We start from the raw sequence: 15,901 nt of genomic DNA, 5'->3' as shown, positions 1-15,901 counted from the left end.
AAAATTTAATTAGAGGCATACCAGTTAAGGGAAAGAGTACACAAGATGTACGATAGGTGTTGTGCAGTTTCTACCCTTGGCTTATAACCGGTAAGACTAATGAAGATCACAAGTAGCAGAAAAAATAGAGAGATTTTTAGAGTGTAAGAGTAATAGTGAACTAATGTTCGTCTTTAACTGAAAGTAGAGGAGAGTACATATAGTGTAGAATGTGATTTTTCACCTTCTCCAAGATTTTTCATATTTTAGCACGTAAATATTTAATTTAGGCCTAATATAGCTATTTCAACTAATTTTTACTCGGTTACTTTATTTGATTACAAGAAAATAAAAATTACAAAAAAATAGTTTCATTAATATTTTGTAGTCATTTTTATTCTTGAAAAATACCAAATATAATTTTGTTTAACGGTCAGTCTTATTTTAATAGTTATTTTAATGAAATATGATTAATTAATAAATGGGGTCGTATTTTAGCCCCGTTCGCGAAAAAAGAAATAAACTTGGGCTTGAGCAACCCATTTTTAAGCTTAATTTTGGACCTAGCCCATAATTCTCAAGCCCATAATCCTAGGCCCAAACCCCTAACCTAATCCCTACCCCTATATAATAGTACATAATCCCTAAATTAAAAAAGAGGGAGAGACCTAAAAATATGATCCGCACCCTAAACAAAACGGTAGCAACACCCTAAAGGAGATTAGCCGCATCCCACTGAAATTCTGGTTTTCAATTTTCCATCCCTTCAGCGACCCCTTGTGTCTTCAACGACCAACAGGATAAAAATCCATTCCCTCCACTGTTTTCCTCTGGCCACCATTCCAAGATTTAAGAGCTTCCATTTTCAGTGAAATTAAAGTAAAGTAGGTGAAATAAGTTCTCTTACTCCATGGGTTCGAAGAGATGCTGACGAGGTCCGGTTCGATAGTCTTCGCTCTTTTGTTCAATATTTTTCTCGGCATCCACCATCAAGGTTTCTTTCTTCTGATGTAATTTTAATTGAATGCTAAGTTTATGGATATATGAGTTTGTCTTTATGTGATTTGTGAAATTAGAATAATTCTCTTACTAACTTTTGTTCCATTCAATTGTTGAGCTTTGTTGGTTTATTGCTTAAATTGTTGATTTCTGGTACGCAATGGGTGTTAGATTTAGAGGAAAAATTTATTTTTTGCCAATTTATAATTAGGATCTAGTTTATTTGTTAATTGGGTCATATAGTAAGTTTGGCAACTGAATTATTTTATCCATAGTTGATCGCTTTTTTGGAAAATTAACTTAGATGAAATCTTGCAAATAATGGGACCAATGTTTTAAGTTTGTCTGTTAGTATTTGGGTAAAACCAAAGAATGGGAACAAGGAACAATTATTCTATTTTGGCATTTTGCAGCAAAGGAATTTTCACATTCCAAATTCTTTGTTTCCAAAACTCTTTGTACTGTTCGTTTTTGAAAACCCATTATTAGCCTTTCTTTATTTTGAATTTCTTGGAATTTACAAGCTCCTTCAAATATTAATTATCTGTGTTTGAATTTGATCTACCAAATACAAAAAGTAACACCTCTTTGCAGTAATTGCATAGTATATAAGCTCGTTCTAAAAAGTGCTTTGATATAGTTTGAAGTAGCTTATATTGCTCATCATGGCCTCAAATAATCTCAAAGTAGTCTAGAATAATTAATTATGAACACTTGTAGCTTGCTTTAGGCGTGTTTAATAAATCATTGTGACTATGGGTACAATTCCTGTGATATAGTTACGATGTCTAATTTCAAAACTCTGGTGTGCATTTATGTGACCCAAATCCAAATCTCACAATGTTAGATAAAATATGTCAGGGACTGCGGGTGCATTTATGTGACGTGGTTCAAGACATGTTTTAGATGACGTTGAATCTTTCTTGAAATATAATTAACCAAAAGCAGTTCTAAAGTTAAAATGCACATAGGTTTAAAAATGTTTTTAAAATCAGATAATTAGGCCAATAATAACAGTTGAGCGACCGTGCTAAAACCATAGAATTCAGGAATGCCTAACACCTTCTCTCGGGTTAACAGAATTCCTTACCCGAATTTATGTGTTCGCGGACTGAAAAACAGAGTCAATCTTTCCTCGATTCGGGATTCTAAATCGGTGACTTGGGACACCATAAATTATCCCAAGTGACGACTCTGAATTTTTAAATGAAATGATCTTGTTTCGATTGTCACTTAAATTGGAAAAACTCCCTTATATCCCCCTCTGGTGGTAAAAAGGAGGTGTGACAGCTCTGGCGACTCTGCTGGGGAAAAGAACCCAGAATCTCTGGTTCAGGGTTCAGAATCGAGCTAGGAATAATTGTTATAGTTGGCTTGTTTTATCTGATTTTTACATGTTCAGCCTAATGTGCTAAATGTTGCTATTACCGCTTTGATATTATTTGAATTGTATATAAACTATTACGAAACCCTTCTCTTCTCATCTTCGGGGTGTGCACGCTGGTCGTGACTCCCTGTCCTATTAGTGTCATACATTGAAATAAGAAAGAGGCTCGGACAAGTTACAAAGTCGGATGACCTTTTGTTTCCCGGTACGTAGCCCCCTCCTCAGCTCGAGTTTTCTGCTCGGGTACACAAGTCTAGAACAATATACCCAGGTTTTGAACCTAGAAAACTCAGCCTCATATCAGATCCCTAGTAGGAACGTTTGTTTGTATCATGTGCATTTGACTTTGGAGACTCAACACAGGGGTTGGGTCTGTCTAGGACAGATGTACCCGAAATTAAATGACCATCCTAATGCATCTTACGTGCTACTTGTATATCCGTCTGTTTCGGCTTGCATGTTGACTGACTTCTAGAATAGGGAAAAAAAATCAAAAAAAGGGAGAAAGAAGAAAAAAAAGTGAGAGGTAGGTGTTTAGAAAATTCTGAAAATCTGCCAAAATTCTCAAGTGTCATGTTTTCCTGTTCCGTCAAAACGGGCGAACTACGTGGGTCTGATTCTCACCGGATGTGAGATACGTAGGCAAACCTCATCGGTTTCGGCCCATAATTTTCAAAAAATCCAAAAATATTTTCCTTTACTTCCTCTCTAAAAAGTCTTTTTTTAGACCCCAATTTTCAAAAAATTCAAAATTATTTTCCATTACTTGCTTCTTTAGAAAGCCTTTCTTTTAGATCCTAATTGTTTTTAAAAAAATATACAAAAATATTTTCATTTAATTTCTTCCAAAAATCCAAAAATATTTTCATTCTTCTTTCAAAATTGAAAAGAAAATTCAAAATTCAAAAATAGTCTCTTCTTTTAGAAGCATTTCTTTCATAAATTCAAAATAAAATTCAAAAAATATTTTCTTTCTTCTTTAGAAATTTTTCTTTCGAAATTTCAGAAAAAAAATTCGAAAAAAAAATCTTTCTTCTTTAGAAGTCTTTCTTTGCAAAAATGCTGAAGAAAAATCAAAATCCAAAATATTCCCTTTCTTCTTTATAAGTCTTTCTTTCGAAAAAATAAAATAAAAAATTCAAAAATATGTTTGTTTATTTACTTTATTCATGATCTTCCCGAACTACGCATGATCTGATTCATGTTCCCACATGATACGTAGGCAACCCATATCAGGTTCGATCACCATTAAAAAGAAGTGAAAAAATAAAAAAATGTTGATAATAATAAGGACCGACTGAGTCCATTCTAACATGTTTTGTTTTGAATTGTGAAGAAAGTTGAGGTGGTCGGTTTGTAAGCTGGAAACACAAGATCCAAGGAATAATAATAACTGACATCGAAGCTGTTACAAGTGCTCAAGAGACTCAGGGTCAGAGGTTCAACAAGAGTCTACTGTGTTTGAGAAAAATAGAATACTAAAACAACAAATGACCGAAATGTGTCAAGCATGGGCCAGTGGTCAAGGACAGGCTCGTCATGAGTCACAATTTGCTACACAACAAGAGCAGTCCACTCTCCTGAGTACCACTTGTACTCTTTTGATCTTCCTGCAAACATTGAGAAGCCTGCCCAAAAGATGGTACAGGAAGAAATGACCCAAAGAGTGAAAAGCTTAGAACAACGGTTGAAAAACATGCAAGGGTTGGCAGGTCAAAAGAGTATTGCCTTCAAAGATCTATGCATGTTCCCTGATGTCCACTTGTAGCCTAGTTTCAAGACTCCCAAATTTGAAATGTATGATGGACATGGAGACCCCATAGCCCACCTGAAAAGGTATTGCAATCAACTGAGAGGTACGGGAGATGGCTTATTTTGGGGAAAGCCTTACGGGAGTAGCATCCGAATGGTTTTTGGATCAAGACACATCTCGCTGGTACGTCTGGAATGACATGGCACAGGCCTTTGTCAATCAGTTCCAATACAACATCGACATTTCCCCAGACCGCATTTCCCTTTCAAACCTGAAGAAGAAACCAAGTGAAAGTTTCAGGGAATATGCCATTAAATGGAGAGAGCAAGCAGCTTGAGTTAAGCCACCCATGGATGACCGCAAGCTAATCACTGTCTTCCTTCAAGCACAAGAGCTAAATTAATTTCAAAACATGATGTCCGCAGTTGGCAAATCCTTCTCGGAAGCAATCAAAATGGGAGAAATGGTAGAGAATGGTCTTCAGACAGGTAAAATTATAAGTCAAGCAGTTTTAAAGCCGCAACTCAGGCTGTCCGGGTTGAGTCTGAGAATTTTAGTGACACAAATGAGAAGGTTGAAGAAATCATGATGACATCAGGGTCGAGAAGATGTCCAGGAGAACGTCTTAAAGGTATGAGCAGCCTCCTCAGGTTTCCCATGACTCCCATGAGCATTGTTATCCACCTCAGGACCCACAATACTCTGTCGCTCCATATCTGTATGTTGTCCAGCCATCAAAACACCCCAGAAGGCGAGCACGAGCATCACAAAATCTCCACCAGCTTCCACAAAATTTTCAAGTACCCTATAACCCACATCTAGGATAGAGGTATAGAGGGGAACAAAAGTTGAAAAATAATTTTACACCAATAAGAGAGTCCTATGCAAGCTTGTTTGAGAAATTAAAGCATTATGAAATGATTGCACCTATTCCTCCAAATCATGTGGACCCACGTGCAAGAAGCTTTGACCCTTCTAAAATGTGTGAATACCATTCCAATGCCCAGGGGCACAATGTTGAAAGCTGTCGGGATTTGAAAAGGGAAATAGAAAGGATGATCCAGGAAAACCTGATTGTGATCCAAGACAGTGACACCCAGAATATCGTGCAGAATCCTTTACCTGCACATGATGATGCACACTTTGTGGGGATGATGCATGGTGACAGGGAGTATGATAATCCTCTCAAGAATTTGCTAACTGAAGTTAATGATTTTGAAATTGGAGAAGGCTCTGCTGATCCTGATGAGCAAATTTGTGGCTAAATGTCAAGCTTAACAATTGAAAAGTCATTCCCTCCTCACTAGGAAGGAATCTTGGTAGTTTGTTTTGATTTTTTTCTATTATCTGGTTTATTTTAGGGTTGTGATCTAGATTTTATTTGTTTTATTTAGTCAAATCCTTCTATCCCTCCATTCTGTTTGTGTGAGTCTTGTCTTTCTGTTCTGTTGCTATTTTCATTAGACGGGTTATTTAGGGTTTTAACTCAGATTTTAGGTTATTTGTCTTGTTGTTTACTCAATGAGATACAATTTATCCTTTTATGTCATTCCATGCTTAGTTCTTATCCCGCTAGTTTTAATGACATGACATGCATGCGAAATTTTTGGCTGGATCTTAGAAAATTGATTAAGTTTGAATTGGACAACTGATGGAAAGGCATTTTATGGATGAATAAAGCGTTGAAATACTTTGGAATTAAGGTCGAGTAAAATTCACCTTCAAATCATTGTGAAGATCGGGCTTGAGGATGTTTAATCAATTGAAATTTGTTAGAAATTTTGACATTAAGGGATGGAAAGTGTCTTGTGACCACGACACACCAAGAGAACAGACATGTTCGTCAAAGCTGTGATCGCGAAAGATATTATGTTTGCCATTCTCGAGGTTGGGAGGCCCTCTTTCTGCTATCCAAACACTTTATATTCTTCTCTACCCTTTTTGAGCTTGTGTTATTTTCTTTGACTACCTTCTTTTTGAATCAACTTTAGAGTCAAGAGTCAGAAAAAAAAACAAAAAAAAAGAAAAAAAAAGAGAGAGAGAGTCTATGTCCCAAGAGTACAAACTTGGGCAATTCTTAGGAAGTTCAAGTGAAAAAAATGAAGAAGAAAAGAACTGGCAAAGGTTCATGCCCAAAAAAAAATAGAAGTTGGGGCAACTTGTTTTGAAAACAAAAAAGAAAAGAAAAAAACCAGAAAGAATGATGAAAATTATAGTTAGGTCAGATGTTCGAACTACGTTTGACCTAATTCCTTAAAAAAGAATACGTAAGCAGTCTCACGGTTCGGTCTAACCAAATAAGAATTCAAAAAAAATCCAAACAAATCCTCAATAGCTGAAACTGGGGTAGAAATTTTTATTTCACTTGTAAAAGAGTCGGTTTCAATAGTTGTAAGTCCATAACCCCTCATTTTGAGTTTACTTTGAGCCTTTATGTCGGCCTTTCGTCCAACCCTATCAAAAAACCTTCCAAATAAAGACCTCCTGATATGCCTTCAAGAATGCCAAGATAAGCATCCAATGAGTAACGGTTGTCATACGTTATATAACACTGTCAAGTTACTCACAAAAAGTAAGTAAAAGAAAAAGAAAAATGAGAGTCTTGCTAGTGAAAACCCTCACGGGCATAGTAAGGCGACGATAAGTAGAGATGAATAAATGAGAGAGGCTTGTTGGTAAAAATTCCTCAGGGCACCATTAGTCAAAAGTGTGTCTTGAAGCTGATGCAAAGGATTGGCGCGGATAGGCCTGACTTCAAAGATCATAGGAATGGTAAAAGGGAAGATTGGATTAGTTTGATAGATCAGGCCGTTGAGTCCAAAATGCATGGCATGATCATTAAGGCTAGTTATTGAAAAAAAAAGAAAAAAAATCTTCCTTATGTCCTTCCGACAGGGGCATTTCTTGTTAATTTTTGTTTCTTTGCGTCATTGTGTCCTTCACCTTGAGTCAGTCCTTCTCAAAACAAGCTAGAAAAGATTTTAAAATCTGCTACCATCTTTTCAGTTGCACAAAGTGAATTTGGCCAGCACACTCAGTTATTACTATCAACATGCCTTGAGGATTCATGCAAAGGCTCCCCTTAAAGACTCTTGTCAGCCTACTTGGCGCAAGCAAAGATAATTGGAGATTCTCTCTGACAGACAGATTGCTCAAAAGTAGGAAGTCATTCAAGATATCGGAAAAGGTCACCTAAGGAAAGATCTCCAATTGTGATAAGGCTTTTTGAGCTGCAAATACAAATGCTACTGGTGTGAAACAATCAGAGTTAGTGCCGAACAAAAGTCTTTTGAGACCGACTTAAGCGGATTGAGCAGAAGCCAAGTTGCCCAAGACTCAAGGCCACAAAACGACCACCATTTTCAAAACTGACCAATTTTTCTGTGTGAAATAGGAACAAATCAGTACAAGGAAAGTGGCTAAAAAAAAAGAAAAAAAAAGAAGAAAAAGAAAAAAAAACAAAAAAAGAGAAGGAAAAGATAAGAAGAGAAGAGACTACAAAGGAAAGTTTCTCAAATCTTTGCCTTTGTTTGTCTTGCTATTGTGCATAAAATCTTTCCATTGATCTTTACATTTTTCCTCCTAGGATCAAAATCCTAGTCTGATGAATTTTTCTCCTAAGATACCAAAAAAAATAGTGATCTAGTCTGATAAATTTTCTCTTAGGATAGATGTCTTAGTCTGATGAATTTTTCTCCTAAGATAGAAAACCTAGTCTGATGAATTTTCTCCTATGATCAAAATCTTAGCCTGATGAATCTTTCTCCTAAGATAATAAATTAGAAAACCTAGTCTAATGAACTTTCTCCTAGGATAGATGTCTTAGTCTGATGAATTTTCTCCTAAGATCAAAATCTTAGTCTGCTGAATCTTTCTCCTAGGATAGAAAACCCAGTCTGATGAATTTTCTCCTAAGATACCAAAAAAAAACAAAAAAAAAAGAGAAAAAAGGACCTAATCTGATGAATTGTTTCCTAGGATTAACGTCTTAGTCTGATGAATCTTTCTCCTAAGATAGAAAACCTAGTCTAATGAATTTTCTCCTAGGATATTTTGAAAAAAAGGAAGTCTGGATTTGAAAGAGTCATTTTTTTGGTTTTCTTAAGATTATCAATGTTTAGTTTTCCTGAAATCAGGGGGGCCGCCTAGAGAATAGGGTCAGTTTTTACTATAGTCAAGCTTAGTTTATAGTTTTTTGCAAGATCAATCACTTTTAGGAGACGTACATCCTAGTCTAGTCTTTAGTTTACTCATCATTGCATCAATAGTATAAGTGGTTTAGAATATTGCTAACAACTTACAAATCTTCCTAGTGCAAACTGGGGCAGAAAAATTTCGTTTGTTTTGTTGGTTTTGATTGCAGGCACCCACATGGAAAATAAGGGAACACAAAAAGTTTCAGCAATCAGGCGCCCACCTGGAGAATAAGGGAAAACAGTTCAAGTTTCGAGGAAAAGCAGTTGTAAGTTTCAAAGGAAGACAGTTCAAGTTTCCGTAATCAGGCGCCCACCTGGAAAACAGGGGAAAACAATTTGAGTTTCAAGGGATAGCAGTTCAAGTCTCAAAGGAAAACGATTCAATTTAGAAGTAGCAGAAGCTCGCGGCAAGAAGGCGAGTCAACAGACGAGATGATCAATGGAAGTAATCTCAGTCTAGAATAATAAAAAAAAACAAAAACAAAAAAATAAATAATAAGAAAAGAAAAAGGGAAAAAAGGGAGTGAAGCCAAAATGCAGAAGCTGAAACAAGAGGCGGATTGCTAAAGACATGACTGAGGTCACAAGCACTGCATGTCCGGTCTTGATCCAAAAAGCTAAAGAAGAACGAGCTAGCACCTGCAGCTAACAAGCACCGAGGTTCAAATCTAAAGTCTGCATGAAGAACCATTCAAGACTCAAGATCAATCTTCAGAAGACTCATAAATAGGAATCTTGTAACTCGTAGCTGGTAGACTTAGTTAGTCTTTTTAATTTTGATTTTGCTGTAATAACGGGACCGCGGACCGGAACCTCGATGGTACCTCAATCGGCTCTCTTCCTCGGTATACTCCATCACTCTTCCTAATTTTTAGCTACACATGGCCTGATTCCTTTGTAACCAAGGATATGTAGGCAGCTCAGATACCAGGGCTCGGTCACATTCCCCTTTTCTCTTAATTTTAGTCTTTCCAAATAATGGTCGGGTCAAAAAATTTGTCTAGTCGTTCTTTATCTGAAAATTTTTCGCGTTTCTAGTCAAAGAGGGACAACTGTAGACATGTGATTTTTGACCCTCCCCAAGATTTTTCATATTTTAGCACGTAAATATTTAATTTAGGCCTAATATAGCTATTTCAACTATTTTTTACTCGGTTACTTTATTTTATTACAACAAAATGAAAATTACAAAAAAATAGTTTCATTAATATTTTGTAGTCATTTTTAATCTTGAAAAGTACCAAAAATTATTTTGTTTAACGGTCAATCATATTTTAATGGTTATTTTACTTAAATAGGATTAATTAATAAATGAGGTCGTATTTTAGCCCCGTTCGCAGAAAAAGAAATAAACTTGGGCTCGAGCAACCCATTTTTTAAGCCTAGTTTTGGACCTAGCCCATAATTCTCAAGCCCATAATTCCTAGGCCCAAACCCCTAACCTAATTCCTACCCCTATATAATAGTACCTAATCCCTAAAAACTGATCTGCACCCTAAAGAAAACGGCAGCAGCACCCTAAAGGAGATTAGCTGCATCCCACTGGAATTCTGGTTTTCAATTTCCCATCCCTTCAACGACCCCTCGTCTCTTCAACGACCAACAGGAGAAAAATCCATTCCCCCCACTGTTTTCCTCTGGCCACCATTCCAAGATTTAGGAGCTTCCATTTTCAGAGAAATTAAAGCAAAGTAGGTGAAATAAGTTCTCTTACTCCATGGGTTCGAAGAGATGCTGACGAGGTCCGCTTCGATAGTTTTTGCTCTTTTGTTCAATATTTTTCTCGGCAGCCACCATCGAGGTTCCTTTCTTCTGATATACTTTTAATTGAATGCTATGTTTCTGGATATATGAGTTTGTCTTTATGTGATTTGTGAAATTAGAATAATTCTCTTACTAACTTTTGTTCCATTCAATTGTTGAGCTTTGCTGGTGTAATGCTTAAATTGTTGCTTTCTGGTACGCAATGGGTGTTAGATTTAGAGGAAATTATTTGCTGCAAATAATGGGAACAAGGTTTTATCTTGAAAAGGTTTTAAGTTTGTCTGTTAGTATTCGGGTAAAACCAAAGAATGGGAACAAGGAACAATTGTTCTATTTTGGCATTTTGCAGCAAAGGAATTTTCACGTTCAAAATTCTTGGTTTTCAAAACTCTTTGTATTGTTCGTTTTTGAACCCCATTATATGCCTTTATTTATTTTGAATTTCTTGGAATTTACAAGATCCTTCAAATATTAATTATCTGTGTTTGAATTTGATGTACCAAATACCAAAAGTAACCCCTCTTTGCAATAATTGCATAGTATATAAGGTCGTTATGAAATGTGTTTTAATATAGTTTGAAGTAGCTTATATTGCTCATCATGGCCTCAAATAATCTCAAAGTAGTCTAGAATAATTAATTATGAACACTCGTAGCTCGCTTTAGGCGCGTTTAATAAATCATTGTGACTATGGGTACGGTTCCCGTGATATAGTCACGATGTCTAATTCCAAAACTCGGGTGTGCATTTATATGACCCAAATCCAAATATCACAATGTTAGATAAAATATGTCGGGGACAACGTGTGCATTTATGTGACATGGTTCAAGACGTGTTTTAGATACCGTTGAATCTTTCTTAAAAAAATTTAATCAAAAGCGGTTCTAAAGTTAAAATGCACATAGGTTTAAAAGTGTTTTTAAAATCAGATAATTAAGCAAATAATAACAGTTGAGCGACCGTGCTAAAACCACGGAACTCGGGAATGCCTAACACCTTCTCCTAGGTTAACAGAATTCCTTACCTGAATTTCTGTGTTCACGGACTGAAAAACAGAGTCAATCTTTCCTCGATTCGAGATTCTAAATTGGAGACTTAGGACACCATAAATTATCCCAAGTGGTGACTGTGAATTTTTAAATGAAATGATCCCGTTTCGATTGTCACTTAAATTGGAAAAAATCCCTTATATTCCCCTCTGGTGGTAAAAAGGAGGTGTGACATATAGCAGTTTAGGAGTGGAGCAGAATAAGTTAAAAAAAAATCAAATCTCAGCAATTAGGGAAATTACAAAATCAATCACACACGAAATTGGCTTAGTCTTCTTGCAATTAAGGATGACTACTCAACGGTTACAGGATAGGAGTAACTTAAGGAAAGAAAATCAAATCAGACCTAAGTAATAAGGTAAACAAACAGAAGTTTAATTAAGGAAATAATCGTGAAGAATCAGTAACATTACAGTTAATACGGTAATAAGAATATTTAGAGTCATAAACAAGGGAATAAATCAAGAATCAACACATAAGTTTTAATTAAGAAAATCAATAAATCGAAATTTAGAATAGTACAGATTTAAAGAGAGGGAAAATATCAAATTGCACAAATAAACGAGTAGGCTGAACAAAACTTCATTAAAACACATAAATTAGCCAAGAGATCGACCCAGAAAACCTAGCAGAGATGAACTAGGGTAAAAGTCACATGATACTGAATTAGACTAAGAATATCATAAAAGTCAAAGCACAGAGAAAAACAATGTAATAGGTAGCATGGAAAGACTCAGAATCAGAGCAAAAAATATAAGAAATTAGGGATTTAGCTTAACTCTACTAAGGTTCAAACAATATTAACATAAATAGATCAATAATACTTAAGAACCACGATTAAACACTTGAAAATCAAAAAGGCTTTGACAAAGGCGAGTTCAGTAACCCTAGTTTTTAGGAAAATTGGAGAATCGATCAAAACCCATAAGACCTTCGTGAGAACATGTGAAATAGACTCGATTCATCTCAGATCTGGACAAATCTGAGGAGATCAAAGGATAAAAAATGAGGGTTTTTTAGAAGGCAACAGAGTCGAGCATAGACTTAAGAAATCATGGATTCAAGACAAATAGTGAGAAATATCTTACCCAAAATCAAGCCAAATAGCCTGAAACATGCAAGAAAACACCAAGGTGTAAATAGACCGCCTAGGTCCCTTGAGGATATCCTCAAGGATCAAAGAAATGCAGATACCATGGCAAGCATGAGGCCGATGTAGGCCTGAGATGACAGAGAAACATCGTAGAACGGAGGGCTAAGCCGGTGACGGCGTTTGGAGATTAGGGTTTAGGTAGAGAGAATTTGAGAGAGGAAGAGAACAGATAATGACGTGGAAGGGTGGAAAATGATTAGGGTTTGGGGGTGTAGGTTAGTTTAATTATGGTAAGGGGAAATCTGGACCGTTGATAAAAATGATCAACGGCAAGGATATGCCGAGTTATTGGGTTGGGTAGGCTTAAATTGGGTTAGGGTCAGATGGGATTTGGGCCTGGGTAGATTTAGGTTAGTGTGGGATTAAAAATTGGACTATCTAATTGGCTAAATCCGAAATAAGAGGGCCATTTATTAAATACCTATTTAATTGATAAAAGAAATTTAAAAAATAACTAATATGTTGTAAAAAAATGATTTTCATGCTTGAAAATATTTTAAAATAATTACTTAATATTTTAAAAATGTAAAAGGCTATTTTTTGGTAAAATAATGTAATAATGCATGCATAGGCTATAATTGCAAAGTAATTGCAATTGCATCCTAAAAATACAAATGTGGCTGTTTGTGCAATAATTGTAACTTAGTACAAAGGCAAATGATAAAATTAAGCCACAAAAATTATGAAAAAACTATTTGTGATGGAATCAGTTATTGTTTTATAATATAAAAGTTGGGATAAATTAATTAAAATATTTTAAAAATATAGAAAGTGTATGAAAATACTAATTGATGCCAAAGCATAGTTTTGAAAATATTATGGGGAAAAATTGGGTTTCAACAGCTGCCCCTCTTTACCTAGGAAGGATGAAAGAGTTTCCGGGTAAAGAAATAATGGCCAATTTTGACCGAATGGGATGTTTTGAAAGATAAAGGCCAGACTCTAGTGTTTGAGCTGCCTACATATCACTGGTTTTACAGGAATCAGGCCATGTGTAGTTCTGGATCTATCGGCAGAATGTACCGATAAAATCATTACAAGAACGGACACGGGATTGCGGGATGAATGCAAGAGTGGTTATGGTGAACGGTCAAGTTTGAGATAGCGAAGGAACTGGAGTAAGGTAGCTTTTGCCTGGATAGCGGTTACTTACAGGTCACCTGCAGATAAAGAGATGCTACAAACATGTATTTGTGCAAAAATTTAAACATGATGCAGATTCCCTTTGGACCATAAAAGTTGTCTACGGACGATTAAGGATAACGTCCTGGACCATGAATTGTTCAGTGAGGGACTCGCAGGACATGAAATGTTGTTCTCGGGCCATGAAGATGGTACCTCCGAACCATGACGCCTTTGAATAATGATATGCAAATTTGAGAGATCCTCAGGGCATGGCATGGTGTCTTCTGGCTATGAGGATTCTATGACGCCATTGGAAAGATTGGCGATTTTAGCCCATGAGATGAAATAATATGATGTTAACCAGACAAGGCTTAGTCTTGTGAAATGAAGGGCAAAGCTTAGCCCGATCGAAAAGCAAATAGATAGTACCAGAATAGAGCAATATTAATGCAATGAGGGACAATTCTTAGTCCCATGCAAATGTGGAGGCAGGGATTAGCATCATGCGAATATGGAGGCAGGGATTAGCCTCGTACAAGTATGGAGGCTGGGATTAGCCTCATGCACGTATAGAGCTAGGGATTAGCCTCATGAAAATATGGAGGCAGGGATTAGCCTCATGCGATATGGAGGCAGGGATTAGCCTCATGCAGATATGGAGGCAAGGATTAGCCTCATACAGATTTGGAAATAGGGATTAGCCTCATGCAGATAACAAATAGCAAATAAGGGTAGAATGTTTCTTAGCTGGGGATTGGTTTAGTGTATGATGGCTGTTTGATAGTGATTTCGCTTTGTGTATACATGTTTGCGAATGCTATAGCTACGTCAGATGTGTCTGTGTTCAAAGAAAAATTGTAAATTTTGTGAGTGGAGGTTGGTTCGTGCTTCTGTCGCTGGCCTTGCTTTGCTCTGTTCTGGAGGCCTTATTTGAGTTTCCCTGGGTAACATCTGATTGTTACAGAAATAGAGTTTTTGAAAATATGCAATTACTGATAAAAATAGAGTTATTTTAGAAACATATTGAAATATCAAGTAATTTTAGATGAACTAGTGACTGTAACACATTTCAAAGACATTGCAGCTTTCTCATGTTAGAATTTTGAGGGTCCTCCTCAAAATTTTGCCCCAGTTTGGTAGATGATCCTTCGGTATTTGCGGGTAACGAGCCTTGTCGAACCTTCTTCAGAATTTTGAGAATCCTTCTAAAAATTCTGCCCCAGTTTCTTAACCAATTTTTGACTTTCTGGCATGCGACGACGTCAGCTGGACTTGCTCCGGAATTTTGAGGGTCCTCCTCAAAATTCTTCCCCAGTTTATGATCTTGGGGGAAATGGAAATTTTATAATGATATGACCGAACCCATAGGGCTGCCTATATATCTCCTCTTAAACGGGAATCAGGTTAAGCGAAGTTCAATTACATCAGATGAGGAAATGTAATTAGTCTAAGCATAGTATCTCTTGACTGCATCTGAATTGTTTGGTTTTGGCCAAGTTTCTCCATTCATTTCTGCAAGTATGAGTGCTCCTCCTGTTAGCACCCTGTGAACCATGTAAGGACCTTTCCAGTTGGGAGAGAATTTCCCTTTGGCTTCACCTTGATGTGGGAATATCTTCTTCAACACCAGCTATCCTGGTGCAAATTGTCTTGGTTTGACCCTTTTTTTGAAAGCTCTGGACATTCTGTTCTGGTAAAGCTGACCGTGTCATACTGCATTCATCCTTTTTCCATCTATAAGGGCCAATTGTTCATAGCGGCTCTTTATCCATTCTGCATCGCTGAGTTCAGCTTCCTGTATAATTCTTAAAGAAGGAATCTCTACCTCGGCTGGGATGACAACTTCAGTACCATAAACCAGCATGTAAGGAGTTGCCATGGTTGATATGTGAACTGTAGTGCGGTATCCCAACAATGCAAAGGGTAGCTTCTCGTGCCATTGCTTGTGGTTTTCTACCATCATCCTTAGTATCTTCTTGATATTTTTGTTGGCAGCTTCTACGGCTCCATTCAAGTGAGGCCTATAGGCTGTGGAATTATTATGCTTGATTTTGAAAGTTTCTTTAATGGCTTTCATCATATCACTATTTAGATTGGCCGCATTATTAGTAACAATGGACTCGGAAACTCCGAATCGGGAAACAATACGATCTTTGACAAAGTCTGCGATCATTTTCTTTGTTACAGCTTTGTAAGATGCAGCCTCTACCAATTTTGTGAAGTAATCAATGGCTACCAGAATAAACTTTTGCCCGTTTTAAGTCGTGCGCTCGATAGGACCGATGACATCCATTCCCCAGGCGGCGAATGGCCAAGGTGAGCTTGTTGCATTGAGCTCATTTGGCGGTACTTTTATTATATCGGCATGCACTTGACATTGGTAGCATTTGTGGACATACCAAACACAATCTGTCTTCATGGTCATCCAAAAGTAACCGTCATTAAATATCCTCTTGGACAAGACAAAACCATTCATATGTGGGCCGCAGGTCCCAG

At 36.7% G+C, this 15,901-nt stretch overlaps 1 protein-coding gene across 2 annotated transcripts in view; it reads left to right on the top strand.

The window, feature by feature from the left end:
- The first annotated feature begins 532 nt into the window (after positions 1–532).
- Positions 533–15,901, top strand: part of LOC142181618 (uncharacterized) — a 33,370-nt gene continuing 18,001 nt past the window's right edge. The window contains exons 1-2 of one of the 2 annotated variants that reach the window (XM_075254782.1): positions 533–973; positions 7,125–10,115. The gene's annotated coding sequence lies outside the window, so the exon portion shown is untranslated. Of the gene's footprint in view, positions 974–3,357; positions 10,116–15,901 lie in introns of those variants that run through there. The other variant, XR_012710377.1, reaches the window with a different exon arrangement.

This window comes from Nicotiana tabacum, chromosome 6, assembly GCF_000715075.1.
Source record: "Nicotiana tabacum cultivar K326 chromosome 6, ASM71507v2, whole genome shotgun sequence".
NCBI classification, from domain to species: domain Eukaryota; kingdom Viridiplantae; phylum Streptophyta; class Magnoliopsida; order Solanales; family Solanaceae; genus Nicotiana; species Nicotiana tabacum.
Note: the sequence above shows the minus strand (reverse complement) of the source record. Positions and strands in the feature narration are given on the sequence as shown.